An 18,141-nucleotide genomic window follows, 5' to 3' on the forward strand; every position below is an offset into this window, starting at 1 on the left:
TCTATCAATGTTAGCTATTAACTATTCAATTGCACTTATACATGATTAATTTTGGATCTCTAATCAATTTGGTTATCAAAATAAAAAAGAGAGAGATTGTTGACCTAAGGTGCAATTGATCTCTATTTTGATCTTAACATCCAAACTGAGCATTGCTAACCTTGTTTTTGAGTGTCTATATGACAGAGCTCCAAAGGAACCTGTCAAAGTAAAAGCATCTTTAAGTTTTCAAGAAAGTTTTGTAAAAACATCCAAAAAGCGCGAGGGCACTTTTCATATGATCAAAATTATACAAGACGTTGAAAAGTCCATATGACATCTTGCCAGCTACAGCGCGACACCTAACAGTCAAAGACAAGGCAGGTGCAATAGCGCTGTTATGGCACGGGAGCAGTTTTCGCAATTAATATGATGTCAGTAACCATTGAAATATCACCCACCTCGTTAGAGCCACGTGTCTGGAGTCGTTGGAGCCCCAACGTCTATTATTAGAAAGCGCGAGCGCACTTGGAAAGCGTAGGGCGCTTTTCAAGACTTCAGGCAACTTTTTGCCAAGTCATCAATCTTACATTTAATGAGTTTTGGACCTATTTTAATGTCTCTAAGTGGTTAGTATAAGTATAAATACCGCTCTTAAAGACTCAATAAGTAAGTGTATGATTTAAGTATTTATGTATAATAAAACTCTTGTAAATTTATTTCTCAACTTTCTATGCTCAATCTCTTTTTTTGTAAAGTGTATTAAGTTGAATCTCATTGTTTAACTAAAACTCTAACGCGTTGTCGTGTGAGTCTAGGTATTAAAAATACAAGGAATTAATAGTTAAGTAACCATTAATACTTAAGGGTTAAGAGAGTTAGTAAGGGATTAGTTCACTAAGGGAAGAAGTTTAGTATTAGCCTTGAAAAATACTAAGTTGTTGGTGAACTTGTAAAACCCAAAGGTTGTAATCTTAAAGATTATAGTGGAATACTCAAGTATGATCTTTAGGAGTGGATGTAGGAAGGATTACTCTCGAATCACTATAAATCTTTGTGTCAATCATTTTAGCCCCAACTTTCTTCCAATTCTCTTTACTCTTTCTTTAATCCTTGTTTGTGACCTAAAGTTATTCAAATCCGCAATTTGAGGTCACTAATTCAACCTCTTTCTTGGTTTCAAGGGACAACAGACATGTTTAAGAAGCCTATAGACTTTCTCAATCCTTTTGGCTTATTTTTTCATGAAGATCATCATCTTATCCCTTAGGGTGATCTTTTCTTGAGGAACACCAATTTCTTGCTCCGCTCTTTCTTCATCACTTGGAGTTTTCTCAACTTCTTCTTTCTCTTTACCCTTAATGTTTAACCTTGCCCTCTTGTTTTCCGTTGCTGACTCCATAATAGAGATAACACTAACAGTCAAATTATTTCATAAGAATCATCATCCATCTTCATGATGACTTTAGAGCGAATGAAGTATTAGAGGATAATGTAATTAGTGCTCATGGGTAGAGGGTGCTTTAAGTAGACTATATTAGAAAGGGTGTGATGTTTGAAGCAGATAGTTATCATGGATACATAAGAAGAGACGATTATGCATCCATGAGAGAATTTGGCTAGGTGAAAAAAATGGTCAATAAGAAAGTAAGAAAGTTGAATCGGTCTATTGTTGATCATGCAATAGAGAATGCATAGATCTTTTTGAGTGATCTTCTCATTGGCATCATACCTACCATGAATTATGATGGTGATGAGTGTATGAAGGGTCTAATGGAGGAGGAATTTAATGTGTTTGGCATTTGAGTTTTTGTCTAATTTGGTTTATATGGATATAGATTTTTAAGAATTCACTAGACTTACCACCAAGTCAACAAGAGCAGTAATTTCTTAATCTTGAAAGTTGTATATGTTCCCAAGATCAATCCATGTTAGCGAGAGTCTTTGGCTAAACATATTGAAGGTGATCTCGAAATATCCCAAGTAGCCTCCATGCCTTTTGCTAACCTCTAATGAACTCAAGAACTGCAAGATTAATTCCTTATAACCATCCACATTAGGATAGACAAGTCTATCCAATTGGATATTGTTAAGATGTTTGAGGACATCTTCATAGACTCCTATCTTCATGAAATCCATATTTAGAGGGGCTCTTGAGGCTTTAAATTTCTTCTTGGACAATATCTTGTATTTGTTCCTTGCCTTTTATGTAATGCCCTTTTCATTTTGATAGGGATGTCAAGAGAAGAAGTCAATGTGCCTTGGCCTTGGGCTTTACCCTTGGCCTTGTTTGCTTGAGAAGTAGTCTTCTTATGAGCCATTGATTTAATGATATGAAGAATGTAGTTCTTGAAAATGTGCTTTTTTGGAGAGAAATATTAAAAAAATGAGAGTGAGGAAGATGAATATAAGTGAAATGCATATAGAGGTGATAAGAAAGGGGTATTTATAACCAATAAAATGCTGAAAAATGCTAAAATTATCTTTAAGAGGTGTAACTCCTTATAAATTGGTCAAATGTAACAATAATATTTTTATAGAAAGCAGGCTCTTCGCAACCGCGATTCACAAAGTGTGACAATAAAATTCAAATTTCTTTCAGAATGGCTAGTTTGACTAGCGTCGCGATAACGAATGCTGAGGGTGTGACCGCAAAAACAAGTAAAAATCTGACAGAACCAAAGCCTTGATTTTGACTGCATTCTGTGACCGTGCCTTGGCATCACGACTGTGGTTTTCGAAAATTATGGAGAATTTAGAGAAAACTTAAAAATAATTCATTTGGTCCTTGAGACAATAATCCTCTTTAATATATGAATGGATATAATATAAGGATAATGAATGCAAAATTGAAATTCATAACTCACTTCCATTAAGAAACACATACACACAAATTAATCAATCAATCAAGAATACTACTCAAGATAATCTCCATCAAGCATACTGAGTTCTCTTTTAATAAAATTTAATCTTTCCTCATTAAGGGGCTTGGTGAAAATTTCAGCAAGTTGGTTACTAGTATCAATGAATTTTAACACTTCATCACCATTTTGCAGATGATCTCTTAAAAATTGATGCCTAATGTCTATATGCTTACTCCTAGAATGTTGAATAGGGCTATTAGATAAGTTTATAGCACCAATATAATCACATTTAATAGGTATATGACTAAGCACTTGGCCATAATCCTTGAGTGGCTGTTTCATCCATAGAATTTGAGTACAACAATAGCTTGCAACCACATATTCTACTTCGACAATAAATAAGGCAACTATGACTTGCTTGTTACTAAACCAAGAAACTAAGTCTTCTGCTAAGAAATGGCAAGTTCCATAAGTGAGTTTCCTATCTAAGAGACTACCCGTATAGTCGGCATCGGAGAAGCCAATTATGTCAAATGATGTATGCTTACGATATCAAAGACCTAAATGCACAGTGCCATGTAAATATTTTAATTTTTTTTAATAATATGCAAATATGACTCTCTAGGACTAGATTGAAATCGAGCATACAAATAAACACTATACATAATATCGGGTCTAGAAGCCGAAAAATAGAGTAGAGATTCAATCATACCTTTATACTTCTTTTCACTTATTGGCTTACCCTTTTCATCTTTGTCCAACTTTGTTGTGCTCATTGTTGTCTTGGAAATCTTGCATCCTTCCATTCCAAACATTTTGAGAAGCTTTTTGATGTACTTGAATAGGTTGATGAAGATGCCATCCTTGCATTGTTTGATTTGCAATTCTAGTTAGAACTTGAGTTCCTCACTTTTTTTGATAAATGAATAATTGATGGAATTACCAATGGAGTTGGTGTTACCAGTTTCTTTGTAGGAGAGGGTATAAAATATGTAGGAAGCGGTCACATCTCTTCTTATCTCTTATTATATTTATTTTATGCATTAATCTTTTTATTAATTTATTCTTTTTACAATTTGTAAAAAAAATTCAATTTTATTTACAAATTGTAAAACTTTATTTGAAATTTTATTAATTTTAATATTGAATTTTTTTATTTTAGAATTATTTAATATAGAATATAATTCTAATTTTAATTATTTAATATAATTTTGAATTTAATATTAATATTTAATAAATAATGGAAATTAAATAAAATATTTATTATTTACGTATATTTATTATACGTATATATATATATTTATTATATGTATATTTATTATTTAAATTTATTTATTATTTATATTATTTAAATAAATTGAATTTATTATTTACATTTAACATTTATATATTTATTATTTACATTTAACATTTATATAGCCCTTTCGTTATTATTCGTTGTTAAGAAAGGTAATAAACCCAAACTTTCGTTAAGCATTTTTTATCCTTCTTTACCCCATAAAGATATTGAATAAAATGAACTGTTTTTTTTACCACTGTAATTTTTTAAATGAACATTTAAATGTCCTTCAAAAGTAAGTAAATAAACCCGAAACATATAAAATGCAGTTAATCCAGCCGTGAAACAAGCTATTATTGCGAAAACAGGTGAATACAACCAACTATCGTTAAGAATTTCATCTTTGGACCAAAAACAGGCGAAGGGTGGAATACCACAAAGAGAAAGTGTTCCTAAAAAAAAGCAGTTTTTGTAATTGGAATATGTTTTGTTAAACCACCCATAAGAATCATATTTTGACTCTTATCTGGAGAATAACCAACAATAGCTTCCATTCATTATGCTCATTTCAAATTTCCTAGTCATACGCTTAGAAAATTTCTCACATAAGGATTCATTAGTAGCACTAGCACCAAATACTATATCATCAATAAAAATTTGGACAATTAATGTACCATGTTTGTGAGTTTTTACAAAGAATGTAGAGTCAACTTTCCCTTTTGAAAAATCATTTTGTAGTAGAAATGTATTAAGTCTTTCATACTAAGCTCTAGGAGCTTGTTTTAAGCCATACAAGGCTTTAGACAATTTAAAAACATGATATGGAAATTCAAAGTGTTCAAAACTAGGAGGTCATTCAACATATACCTCTTATTCAATAAAACCATTCAAAAAATACACTTTTTTGACATCCATTTAGAAGAGTCTAATAGGATTCTAATTGATTCTAATCTTGCTATAAGGGCAAAGGTTCTCATAATCAATGCCCGAATCTTGGTTATAGCCTTTGGCAACCAATCGGGCATTATTCCTAGTGATGGAAGCTTGCTCATATAACTTGTTCCTATATACCCATCTACAACCTATAATAGGATGACCCTTGGGTGTAGGAACAAGTTCCCGCACTTAATTTCTCTCAAATTGGTTGAGTTTTTATTGCATAGCAATCATCCAACACTTATTATTAAGAGCCTCACTGATGGTCCTTGACTCAATTTGAGAGACAAAAGCAAGATTATTATCTAAGTGTTTGAATTGAGATCTAGTACTACACCCTTTGAGAGGTCACCTATGATCAATTCCTTGGGATGTCCCTCGGGTTCCCTCCACTCCTTTGGCAATTCTTGAGATGCTTCTCCTTAAGCTGGTGGAGAGGGTTCAATGCTTTAAGGTTGACCTTGAGAAGTTTCTTCTACTTTATGGTCATCTCCATTGATGTCAAACTTTTCAAGATCACCTACAAAATGATTAAAAGAACCTTTCTCAAGATCAAGTGTACTGGACTCATTAAACACAATATTGATAGACTCCTCAATAACCATGGACTTTTTGTTAAAGATCCTATAAGCTTTGCTAGATGAGATATCGCTAAGAAATATGCCTCCATCCATTTTGGATGAGAATTTTTCAAGATTTTCCTTGATATTTATAATGTAGCATTTACAAATAATAACTTTAAGATATGAAATTTTGGGCTTTCTTCCATTCCATAGCTCATAAGAAGTTTTGTTTAAAATAGGTCTTTTGAAAACTTTATTGATTACATAACAAGATGTATTGACAGCTTCCACCCAAAAGTATGTAGGCAAATTATACCCGTTGAGCATAGTCATAGCCATCTCTACAAGAGTTCTAATTTTTCCTTTTTATAACACCATTTTGTTATGGTTTTCTAAGGGATGAAAAATCATGTGAAATTCCATTTTCATCGCAATAGATTTCAAATAAGAAATTCTCAAAAAAAATTCCATGATCAGTTCTTATTTTAGAAATATAAAAACCTTTTCCATTTTGAACTTTTCTTGCAAAATTTTTAAAGGCTTCAAAAGTATCATTCTTGTGAGCTAAAAAACTAATCCAAGTAAATCTAAAGTAATCATCTACCAAAACATGTGCATAATACTTTTCTTATAACATTTTTGGCTTTGAAGGATGCTTAGTGTTGCTTGCCTATTTGGCAAGGTCCACAAGTTTTGTCCTTTGTGAACTTCACCTTTAGTAACCTAACTACCAATTCATCCTTTTTGAGGCTATGAAGGAGTCGATGCTTGCATGTCCAAGCCTCCTATGCCACAACCATGACTCCTCACTAAGAGACATAAAACACTCAAGATATTCATTAGTAAATTTGTGTACGTTAATTATGTAGGTATTGCCAAATCTTTCTCTTCTATCTCCCTGTCACTCCCTAAGGAAGTGACTTGGCAACCCTTAAGAGTCAAGGGTGACTTTGTTACCTTTGTCATATAATTGACTTATACTCATAAGGTTATGTTTCAAACCATCAACTAAAAGAACATTATTAATGAGAGGAGAGTATTTTTACTAATGGAACCAATGCCTACAATCTTACCCTTGGTATTTTTTTCTAAAAGTTGCCTTTCCTCTATAAATTTCTTCAAGTGTGAGAAAAGGTTAGCATTTCTAGTCATATGCCTTGAGCATTCATTATCTACATGCCAATCATCCTCTTTCATGCTTGACTTAAAGCATACCTACAAACCCAAAATTAAGTGTCTTTTCTTTTGGATACCCAAACTATTTTGGATCCTTAAGGGTTAGTCATTAAGGTCTCTCCTAATAGGAGATGTGCCTTCCTTATATGAAAAAACACATTTATGTGCCCAACCTTCATGCAAAAGTGGCATTAAACATTAGACTTGAATTTCCTTTTGTTCATATGCCTCTTTGCTTGAAGTTTAGGTCTCAATACACTCTTAAATTTATGATGCATACAAGAATATATGTATTAGTGTGTGATTAGGAGACTATTTCTTGTACATGTATGCATGATTAGTTTCTTTAGCCTTAGCCTTTGGAACATGTGAAGCTCTTTCCTTAGTTTTAGGAATTAGAGCTTTGGTGTGTGCCTTGACCTTCTTTTCAACACTCTAATTAAAGAGGTTTATGGTGTTGAGGCCTTTACAAACTTAGATATAGAAGCAGATGAGGTAAGATGATTGATAGGAAAATCATCATCTTAGCAACCACACACCCCAATAACTAATGAGTTATGATACATATGGAATGCAAGAAAACACCCTCCAATCAAGATGATTCCAAAACCCAAGGATCTCCTCAAGTGAAAATAGGAAAAACTAGTTCCAACAATGAAACTAGCACTTGAATTCAACTCCAAACGCCACAAACCAAGTATGATTTGATAAGTTATGAATCAAACACAAGATTTTGGTTAGAGAATGCCACAAACTAAAAATAGTTTGATAAGTTCAAAGTTCATGCAAGAACTTAAGCAAAAACACTCACAAAGAGCAAACAAAGATTATCATTCAAAATTCTATATCTACAAATGGATTTGGCATTGATATTTATAGCCAAAACAAGACAAAGAAACCTAAATGGATGTCTTTTGAGCTTCCCCACATTTTTCCCTTTAATTCCCCTTAAAACTTATTAAAAGTGGCTGTTTTTACATTGATGTCACTCATTTTTGTAACTCCCAAATGACAACTAATTATGTGCATCCATTTTGTAACTTCAAATTATGACTAATTATGTGTATCTATTTTGTAACTTCAAATTATGACTAATTATGTGCATCTATTTTGTAACTCTAAAAGACAACTAATCACACCATAACTTAAGAAAAACCTAATAAAATGAAAATAGAAAAAGGCTTCAAATGAATCTTATTGGACCTATGAGTTCAGCCCAAACTTATTGCATTAAATTGATGATTTTGGATCCTTTTTGCAATCCTAAATCTTGGACTGAGCCTTGTTGTGTTTGAACACTCCAAATGTCTTTAATTAAGCCCAACAAAGCTTCTTGCATACTTTTGGACTTGGATCTTGTCATTGGACCTCCTTGAAAGCTTAAAGGATCATTTGTAATTCTTGTCTTTATTGCATCATTCCCTCTCTCCTCGTAAGGATTCGTCCTCGAATCAGCCTCATTGTCAACTTCATCACCTACATCAAATAAAGAAAGATCAGCAACATTAAAAGAAGCACTCACATTGCCATACTCACTTGGCAAAATCTATCTTATAGGCATTGTCATTAATTCTTTCAAGAACTTGGAATGGCCCATCCCCTCTTGGCATTAATTTAGACTTCCTTTGGCTTGGAAATCTTTCCTTTCTCAAATGTACCCAAACCCAGTCACCCGGTACAAATACAACTTTCTTTCTCCCCTTGTTGTGTTGCTTTTGATATTGTTGATTTCTTTTCTCTATTTGAGTACGCACATTCTCATGTAAGCTTTTAACAAATTCAGCTTTTTGCTTGCCTTCAAAATTAGCCTTATCAATGGGTAATGGCAATAAATCCATTGGAGTTAATGGATTGAACCCATATACAATCTCAAAAGGTGAACAATTTGTTGTACCATGAATACTCCTATTGTATGCAAACTCAACATGTGCCAAACATTCTTCCTAATTCTTCAAATTTCTTTGAATTATTGCCCTCAATAGTTGTGAGAGAGTCCTATTAACCACCTCCGTTTTTTCCATCCGTTTGTGGATGACAAGTTGTTGAGAATAGAAGCTTTGTTCCCATCTTGCTCCAAAGTGTCTTCCAAAAGTGGCTAAGGAACTTGACATCTCTATCACTGACAATTGTCCTTGGAACCCCATGCAATCTTACAATTTCTTTGAAGAACAACCCCGCAATATGAGTTGCATCATCTGTCTTGTGGCATGGAATGAAATGTGTCATTTTGCTAAACCTGTCAACAACAACAAAAATAGAATCTTTCCCTCCCCTTGACCTAGGTAATCCTAGAACAAAGTCCATAGAAATGTCTACCCAAGGTTCATTAGGTATGGGAAGTGGAGTATACAACCCATGAGGCATCACTTTAGATTTAGCTTGTTTATAAGTGATGCATCTCTCACATATTTTTTGAACATCTCTTTTCATTTGTGGCCAAAAGAAATGATTTTCTAAAACATCTAAAGTCTTTCTCACACCAAAGTGCCCCATCAAACCCCCACCATGTGCCTCCCTCACAAGCAACTCTCTTAAAGAAGATTGAGGCACGCATAACTTATTTTCTTTAAAAAGAAAACCATCATGTCTATAGAACTTGTCAAACCCCCCTCTCTCACATGCCCCATATACATTAGCAAAATCATGGTCTGAATTATATAATTCCTTAATGAACTCAAAACCCAATAATTTTGCATCAAGTGTAGAAATTAGAGCATACCTTCTAGATAGAGCATCGGCAACAACATTCTCTTTACCTTTTTGTACTTAATGATGTATGGAAAGGATTCAATAAATTCCACCCATTTAGCATGCCTACGGCTTAGCTTCCCTTGTCCTTTGAGATATTGCAAAGACTCATGGTCGGTGTGTATAATGAATTCCTTATACCAAAGATAGTGCTGCCATGTCTCTAAAACTCTTACCAAAGCATAAAACTCTTTGTCATAAGTTGGGTAGTTTAGACTTGCTCCACTTAGCTTCTCACTAAAGAACGCAATTGGTCTTCCTTCTTGCATCAAGACTCCACCAATACCTATTCCACTTGCATCACACTCAACCTCAAAGGTTTTAGCAAAGTCAGGCAAAGCAAGTAAAGGTGCTGAACTAAGTTTTTCTTTTAGCAAGTTAAAAGCATCATCTTGTTCTTTACCCCACTTGAAACCCATATTCTTTTTAATGCATTCAGTTAAAGGTACAGTAATTGTAGAGAAATCCTTAATGAATCTCCTATAAAAGCTAGCAAGACCATGAAAATTCCTAACATCATGCACACTAGTAGGTTTTGTCCACTCTCTAATTACTTTTACTTTTTCTTGATCAACATGAATTCCCTTGTTATTAACAATATAACCAAGAAAAGTAATTTCATTAGTGCAAAAAGAGCATTTCTTAAGATTAGCATATAATGTCTCTTGCCTTAACACATCAAAAACCAGCTTTAAGTGTATTACATGCTCATATAAAGATTTGCTATACACAAGAATATCATCAAAATAAATCACTACAAACTTTCCAATGAAAACGCGCAAAACATGATTCATCAATCGTATAAAAGTACTTGGAGCATTAGTTAAACCAAACGACATGAGTAACCACTCATATAATCCATGTTTTGTTTTGAAAGCGGTTTTCCATTCATCACCCTCACGCATTCTTATTTGATGATATCCAGATTTTAAATCCACTTTAGAAAACACACAAGCACCGTGCAATTCATCCAACATGTCATCTAGCCTAGGTATAGGATGGCGATACTTTACCGTTATTTTGTTGACGACACGACAATCAACACACATCCTCCATGAACCATCTTTCTTAGGCACTAAAATTACAGGAACAGCACAAGGACTCATGCTTTCTCTTACGTACCCCTTATCCATAAGCTCACTCACTTGCCTTTGGATTTCTTTTGTCTCCTCGGGGTTGCATCTATATGCTGGCCTATTAGGTATGCTTGCACCCGGAATGAAATCAATTTGATGTTCAATTCCTAGAATTGGTGGTAATCCTTTAGGCACATCTTCGGGAAATAGCTCTTCATATTCCTGCAAAAGCTCAAGAACAATACAAGGCAAATCCTTATTAAGATCATTAGAAATCATCAAAACTTCCTTATACATGAGTACAAGTAAGGGCTGCCTCAAGGTTAGTGTTCTCTTCACATCACTTGGCTTTGCATACACATTCATCTTTCTTTCACTCTCATCTCCCTTGTTTTCTCTCACCTTGTGTTTTCCATTACACTCACTTTTACCACTTACCTCACCTTTTTCTTTTTTCACTATTTCTTGCTCCCTCCCCTGATATTCCCCATATGAAGATTCAAGCTCTTCATATTGTTGTTTAATTCTCACTTGATCATCAAAAATGGCCTTGGGAGGTAATGGTCCAAGATTGAACTTTTGTCCATCAATAGTCAAGGAATATCGATTCTTGAACCCATCATAAATCACACGCCTATCATATTGCCAAGGTCTTCCCAATAAAACATGTCTGGCATATATGGGAACCACATCACAAAGCACCTCATCCTTATATCTCCCAATGGAAAAAGAAATTAGCACTTGCTTATTTACCTTCACAACACCACTATCATTCAACCATTGCAACTTGTAAGGCCTTGGGTGTTTGGTAGTTGGTAATTTCAATTTCTCCACAAGCAAAGTACTAGCAACATTAGTACAACTTCCACTATCAACAATCATGTTACACAACTTATTAGCAATTAAACAATGAGTATGAAATAAATTCTCACGCTGCTCTCCATGTTCATCGTGTTTACATTGCAAACTAAGTGTGCATTATACTACTAACACATCCCCTTTAGCATACTCAACATCACTAACATCCTCTAAAGTTGGCATGTCATCATTCTCATCATCATTTTCATTTTCACTTTCAGATTCAACAATTCCATCTCTAACAATCATGGTCCTCTTATTAGGGCAATCACGTGTATAATGACCATGTCCAAGACACTTAAAACACTTCAAGCTTCTAGATTGATTAGCTTGATTCTCAACTTTGTTTTTGCTGCCTATTTCATTTTTATTCTTATTCTCATCCACTTTAGGCTTAGCAAATTTATCATCCTTTTTACTCCAATTCAATTTCCAATTAGAAGAACTAGAACTCGAATTAAGTTTAGAATCAAACTTACTTGCACCTTTTCGCTTGAGTTGCCTTTCAATTTTCATGGCCACATTCACCATGTCCTCAAGCTCCACATAATGTTGCAACTCCACAAGATCAGTAATATTCTTGTTTAGACTATTCAAGAATCTTGCCATAGTGGCCTCTCTATCCTCCTCCATATTTGCTTTAATGATAGCCATTTCCATTTCTTTGTGGTACTCCTCCACACTCATGGTTCCTTGCCTTAGAGTTTGCAATCGTTGATGCAAATCTCTATAGTAATAGTTAGGAATGAACCTCTTCCTCATGATGCGTTTCATCTCCATCCATGACCCTACGGGTCTTTCTCCATTTCGTCTCCTTTCCCTACACAATTGATGCCACCAAACACTAGTGTAATCACAAAACTCAACGGCAGCAAGTTTTACCTTTTTCTCCTCCGAATAGTTATGGCATTCGAAGATCATCCCCACCTTTTGCTCCCATTCCAAGTAGACATCAGGATCATTCTTTCCTTGAAAGGAAGGAATTTTCATTTTGATGCTGCCTAGGTTGTGATCTACACCATCTTGCCTTGATCTCCTATTGTGTCTCCTAGGATGGTCATCTCCACCAAAAGTGGTTGCTTGGTCATCCTCCAAATCATCTTCGGCATCATAATCCTCTTGTTCAAAGGCTAGTTGCCTTTCTCTTCTAGGCTCGTTTTGAATTCTTGTAATAGTTTCACCTTGCCTTCTCACACTTTCAATAACATCATCCATTCGCCTATACATTCTTTCAAACTCTTTTTGCATTGCTTGCAAAGTTTGCTCAATGGATGCTCCAACACTACTTGCAACTTGTTCTTTTGACATTGCACGAAAAACCTGAAAAACAAGTTAGTATAGCCTCACAAAAACACTCGCTCGCGTGTGTCTCTCAATTAAAATGTCACACCGCTCGTGTTTCACTCAAAGTTTTGGCTTTTCTTGATGCTAGTCTCACCACTATTGCCTTTTACCTCTCTTGCTTTTGCTTTAGGTTCTTAGATGAACTAATCACCTAAACAAACCAAATCAGATTATGGCAATTCAATGGAGTGAAAAGAAAAAAAAAAGGTTGGTCTAGATTAAGTTGTTAGGTCAGGCCAAATTTAAAGTAGCTAGACACAAGAAAGCAATAAAATAAAATAATAGAATAGGATTTCTATGCCGCCCAAACTTTCTCTTTTTTTTTTTGATCTTGTTATTCTTTTTTTTTTTAATGATAATAACACAAGTGAAAAGAAATTATGAACAACACAATTTTTTTTAGCAAGGGACAACGAAGTTTTACTTTATGCGCACAAAGGTGTAAACTTTGAAAAGAAAGAGTACTTAGAAGGAAAATATTGAAACAAGAAGAATTTGGCACAAAAAAAATAAAGAAGATGAGAAACTTTAATAACATACAAAACACAAAGATAAGCAAACCTCAACTTGAAGCAAGCTCTGATACCAAATGATAGGAAAATTATCATCTTAGCAACCACACACCCCAATAACTAATGAGTTATGATACATATGGAATGCAAGAAAACACCCTCCAATCAAGATGATTCCAAAACCCAAGGATCTCCTCAAGTGAAAATAGGAAAAACTAGTTCCAACAATGAAACTAGCACTTGAATTCAACTCCAAACGCCACAAACCAAGTATGATTTGATAAGTTATGAATCAAACACAAGATTTTGGTTAGAGAACGCCACAAACTAAAAATAGTTTGATAAGTTCAAAGTTCATGCAAGAACTTAAGCAAAAACACTCACAAAGAGCAAACAAAGATTATCATTCAAAATTCTATATCTACAAATGGATCTGGCTTTGATATTTATAGCCAAAACAAGACAAATAAACCTAAATGGATGTCTTTTGAGCTTCCCCACGTTTTTCCCTTTAATTCCCCTTAAAACTTATTAAAAGTGGCTGTTTTTACATTGATGTCACTCATTTTTGTAACTCCCAAATGACGACTAATTATGTGCATCCATTTTGTAACTCCAAATTATGATTAATTATGTGCATCTATTTTGTAACTTTAAAAGACAACTAATCACACCATAACTTAAGAAAAACCTAATAAAATGAAAATAAAAAAGGGCTTCAAATGAATCTTATTGGACCTATGAGTTCAGCCCAAACTTATTGCACTAAATTGATGATTTTGGATCCTTTTTGCAATCCTAAATCTTGGACTGAGCCTTGTTGTGTTTGAACACTCCAAATGTCTTTAATTAAGCCCAACAAAGCTTCTTGCATACTTTTGGACTTGGATCTTGTCATTGGACCTCCTTGAAAGCTTAAAGGATCATTTGTAATTCTTGTCTTTATTGCATCAATGATGATGCACCATTAAAGCCTAACCCATATTTAATTAAAGGAGGCCTTTGAGATACAAGTAATATATCCAAGGCTTCTTTTTCTTCATGAAATTTTAAAATGAAGCTTCTCAACTCCTCAACTTCCACTAGTAAATAATTATTCTTTTGAAAGAGATTTGAAGAAGAGAATTGAGATGAAAGCTCATTCAAGGATATCTTCAAGTTATCATTTGATGAAGTTAATAAAGAAACTTGTTTTTGAAGTTCATTTCAATCCTGCTCAAACTTGAAGCATTTTTCTTTATAAATCTTCATTTTCAAATAATATTTTTTACATTTTAAGTTCATGGCTTTAAGTTACTCATCATCATCTACATAATGCATGTCATTTTGACAATCAATGTCATCACAAGAGTGGGATGTGGAACATACCTCATTGGAGTCATTCTCTTGGGTCATGAAGCATAAGTTGGCCACTTCTTCATCTTTATCTTCACTTGATGGAGAGTCATTCCATGTAGCTTTGAAGGCTTTCTTTTTCTTCTTCTCCTTTTCAAACTTCTTCTTATCTTTATTCTTGAAGCAATCGGCTTTGATGTGCCCTTGCTTCCCACACCCATAGCAAGTGAGATCATTTTTCTTCTCCTTACTTTCTTTGAAGCTTGAGTTAGAGTTGAATTTGGAAGAAGACTTCTTGAAGGCCTCTTCTCACTCTTTCTATTTCTCATTATCTCCTTGACTCTCCTTGTATAGCTAATTCTTCATCATCATCTTCATTAGACTCAGATGCACTAGAGTTTTCACTCTCTTATTAACTTATAGGGCTCTTGATAGCCAAAGGCTTTCTCTTCTACTTTTCTTTCTTTTTCTTCCTCTTCCTCTTTTTTAGGAGCCATCTCATGGGTAAGGAGCTGCCAATAAGCTCATTTATTGACACCTTCCTCAAGTCATCAATACTTGCCACCCTTGAACCATAGTCCTTGAGTGGTAGATCTTTAAGGATCTTGTTGTCGATATCAACAACTTCATAGTGCTTACCCAACTTCCTTATATTGTGGAAGATGGTGAATAAGCCATTTGGTAATGTCAGTGATGCTCTCACTTGGCTTCAAGATCCGTCACCAAAAGTTGAATTTTCTTAAATTTGACTTGCTTGGTACCCTCATGGTAATTCAACATGGTCTTCCAAATTTTGTAGGTGGTAGGAAGATGTTGAACTCTTTCACATTCTTCTCTAGAGAGTGAACTAAGGAGAATGATCATAACACTTTTATTCTTGCCATTTGCTCTTCTATGAGCATCCACCCATTAATCTTTATGCAGACGAACGTCTATACCATCTTCTTGCTTGGTTGTCAGTCTCTATTCCTTTCTCATACAATCCTATACATCCATAATATCATTGTCCAAATAAATCTCCATCTTGTACTTCCAATGGGCATAATCAAACCCATCAAAAATGGTCCAAGGTGGTATATTCCTTCATTGGAGATCTTGATCATTTAACTTTTATAGTTAAGCTTGATGAAGAGTCCTTACTCTAATACCACTTGTTTGCCCTTATGAACCAATAAGGGGGTTGAATTGATAAATTGTAGAATGGTTGTGAATTAAAAAGTTCGAAGATTGAAGGAAAAGAAGTGGAAAAAAAGAACAACAAGGACTTATAGTGGTTCGAGTATTAACCAACCCTACGTTCTATCTTCAATCTCCAATTGGGTATTCATTATACACTCAATCAATTAAAAAGGAGTTTTCATAAGCTCACTCTAAACTTAGTATTTTGGGCTCACACCAAACCTCTTACACTTATATTTTATGGCTCACACACAATCCTTACAAGAGTTTTACCTATGCTAATTATCAAACCCAATCCCAAGTGTTTAGGCTAACACTTAAACCTCACAAGAGCATTCAAGCTCTTAGAACAATCAAATATTGTAAAATTGATTGCAAGAAGAAAGAAAATTAATGCACAATAAGTGTACGCTTTTTGGAGGTTGTTGATCAATCATTTAAGGTCTTTAGAGGTTTTTGTATAGCATACAAACCTCAAAGAGCCGTTACAAATATTTTCCTAAAACACGCAATATTTTGCTTTAAAACTGTGTATTAAATGCACTGTCATAGTGTAAATTGCGGCCGTGCTTCTTGCATCGCGTTTGTGAATCTTAAAAAGTCTCCAATAACTATCTGACATGGCACAGAGATAGTGGCTACTTCAAATCTAACTGTTGGCAGTTTGCAATAGTCATATAACCCTTCATGAATTTTGCGGTCATGCCCTTAAGGATAGCTATCGCGATTTTCCAGCTTCAGAAAGCCAATAGCCTCTGCCTCAGAAGTCTTGATTTTTGCGGTCACACTTCCATGGATGTGATCACGACTTTCATCCTGAAAACTTTAATAGCATATGTCCTTAAACTTGACCTTTTCGCAGTTGCGCTTTGAGAGGTGTGATTACGGTTTTTAGATAGACTTAGATTTTGAACCATGATCTATGCTATACAAACAACACTTAAAAAGTTCATTAGATCAAGACTCAATTTGAGTTTCAAGATTAAAATTAAAGAATTTAGCCTTATGATAAATCATCTAGGTTAACAAACTAGAGTGGGCTTTACCATGTTTAATTAAATTTGACCCATCTAGACTAGATGCTAAAACAAGACTCTCGTATACAAAAGATTAGTCTAGTTAGATTAAAGAATGGCGACTTGGGCTAAAACTAATAAAATTGGCTATATTAAGTGGGCCAATTGCATGAAATATAATAGTCTATTAGATTAATAAATGGTAAGGGTTGGGCTTGACTAAATAAAACTATACTAAAACTAAGTGGACCCTTGCCATGCTGTATTGCTTGCTTGTAATATATGTCATCTTGTGTTTACAGAAAATGAATTTTTTACTAATAAAATAAAAGTACATATACACAATTAAGGAAGTTGGTCTTCGAAACCATCTATGGTGCGGCAATACAAAAAATCTAGTTATGCCACAAGGAGAAACAGTATCCTGGTGATTACTCAAGTGGCGACTCGTTTCTCCGCTCTAGTCTTTGTGACTGGTTAGCGTGTTCCTGGATAGGTTGTAAAAGTTAAAGTATGCCCTAAAGACAAAGAGTTGTCAGATGATCTGTGTTAAATTATACATCATAATTGATGGAATGCAATTATACTAAAGGCGTTGTTCGACTCTAATGGTATGAGTAGTCGAGTATTATCAAGGAATAATCCAAACCGTTAGAGATGAACGCCATGGAATGTAAATATAAATATAAGAAAAATTATAAAATGAGTTTATAATGATGAGGTTCTCATTACATATATTCCTAAACTTTGTTATAGTCGATGTTTGATCAAGAATTAGATATTGATCATTGGATATTGATCAAACGCTCAATACTATAATGCATTATCACTTATTTATGAAGTAAGCAATCTGTCTCATAAGGTTGCGGAATAGGGATTCCGAGATAAGCATATGGGTGCTTGTTAAAGAACAAGTTCATTGAACATGACCTTATTGAGTAGTCCATATGGAATTTACCTCAAGTGTCTATGGACAATACTCTTGTGACAATCATGTAGGACGTGATCCTTAGACTTGAGATAACCGTATATTATCTTATATGAGGATTACTATACTTTGGTGCTATCTTATGTTCTTCTATCTATGGAGTGCTCAAAGGATAGTCATTGGGTATAGTAAGAGTCATATGAAGATAATAAGTTATCAATAAAGAATTCATTGCCCAAGGTAATATATCATGGGACCTAAAATTTCTCTTACCATTTCGTCTTTTTAGACTTTTTCCGGCCTGAAAAGTCCATCGTCCTTGTGTCGTCAGGTTGCTACACCTAACCT

The sequence above is a fragment of the Ricinus communis genome, chromosome 7, assembly GCF_019578655.1.
Source record: "Ricinus communis isolate WT05 ecotype wild-type chromosome 7, ASM1957865v1, whole genome shotgun sequence".
Lineage (NCBI taxonomy): Eukaryota > Viridiplantae > Streptophyta > Magnoliopsida > Malpighiales > Euphorbiaceae > Ricinus > Ricinus communis.